Below are 1826 nucleotides of genomic sequence, written 5' to 3'. Positions count from 1 at the left end.
CATAACATATAAGAACCTCCGGTCTGCACATAGATACCACTATAGGTAATATATAGTGAGAAGACTCACCTCGTACGATGTCAGATAACCTGTCGCTCGATAACCCAACCTAGCCTCTTCCTCCTATCAAAATAATAAGATATCTAATCAATACTTTCTCTTGTCCTCGTCTCTAAAGAATGGGTAGAAGACCATTCTACCCCTTCCTGGCCTCTCTTGATTCAGCTTGACCAAAACCCTAAGGTCAACTGAAGTCAACTCTAGTCAACGGTCAAACATTGACCAGACTCGCAAGTGTACACGCGTGACTCGGCGAGTCCATGTGTGTCCTCTTAATCCTCATAAAGCCTCACTCGAGTCGTCGAGTTAACCTTTCACCCGATGGGTTACCACTGGACACGAATCGTAGGGCAACCCGACTCGACTCGTCGAGTCCCCTTATGGACTCGGCAAGTTCCTTCCATGGCAATACTCATATGACCTTCTGAGGTCAGATTTGTTTTTCTAACCTATAGATCTTACTTCCCAATGCTCAATAATCACGTAAAGGTCCAATCTTTACACTCATGCAACACACATAAGGCTTCTTTTGGTGAAATAGCTTCTAAAATGGCAACCTAGGCTCATATCTCCAAAGGAACAGCATAAAGCAGAATGGTTGGGACTCTCTGGACCTCTTAAGGTCCAGATCTAAGACTTATTCCACCTTGGGACCTTATATGCTTCGAATCCAAGCTAAAGAAGGGATAAGAAAACCCTAGATCCAAGCAGTCCACCATATACACGAGAATGTGTATACATTTATACCTCTAATAGCACCTTCTGATTGAATGGAAGCAAATCGGAGCTCCTTAACCCACCTAGCTTGCCCTCCTTCCTTCTTTTTTGAAAAATTACGCTAGAGATGATGAAAATGGCTTCTTCTCTCACTCATTATGCTCTTAGGTGCTCTGGTTCTCTCAAGGGTGAAAAGTGGCGGCCAAAGCAGGCCATAAGGACCCTTAAATAGGGCACATACCCAAAGATTTAGGGTTTTCTGTCCTCGACACGGACTCGTCGAGTCGACTCGCCGACTCGTCGAGTCCATTCATTAAATCCAGTCATCAAATCGCAATCCTATTCGACGAGTCAAGGCGTCAACTCGTCGAGTCCCTCTTCTTAACTCAAAATAAATAATTAAAATATGATACCTAGAAATCCGGATGTTACAACCAAAAAACCCAGAAAAACCAGAATTTTTTGGTCATTACTTACTACTTAGTGTGTTGAACTTTGAAAATTTTCGTATTGATATCCCAACTTTAGGGGACTGTAACTCATTGAATATGAAACCAAAATTAACAAAATTATAGTCTAAAATCATGTAAAAACTCTAAAATACACTCCGGAAAAAACCGCATGTTAATCCGACTTTAAACGAATGAGATATGCATTTGTTAACATTTTTACATAATACAAAATAGAAAAACAAATAGCTGCAAAGTTGAAAATTTTCAGTTTTGATATTCGTACTTCGGAGGACTACAAATCTTTGAATGTTAAACCAAAAATGACAAAATTATAGTCTAAACTCATATACAAACTATAAACTACAAGTTTGAAAAAACCAAATGTCAATCTGATTTCAAACAAATTAGATATGCATGTTTTAAAACTTCACCGAATACAAAAAAAAATTGAAAAACTAAAAACTTCAAGCTTCGATATCTCGATTTTGGGGGACTGTAAGTCAATGAATATAAAACTTATTGTAACACCTGGTTCCTGGTACATATTTTTAAATTAGGTATTTTGCATTTTGGCCTGAGACTCGGCGAGTTGGTGGC

The sequence above is a fragment of the Lactuca sativa genome, chromosome 1, assembly GCF_002870075.4.
Source record: "Lactuca sativa cultivar Salinas chromosome 1, Lsat_Salinas_v11, whole genome shotgun sequence".
In the NCBI taxonomy this organism is placed as follows: Eukaryota; Viridiplantae; Streptophyta; class Magnoliopsida; order Asterales; family Asteraceae; genus Lactuca; species Lactuca sativa.
The sequence above is the reverse complement of the archived record's forward strand: the minus strand, read 5'-3'. Positions refer to the sequence as shown.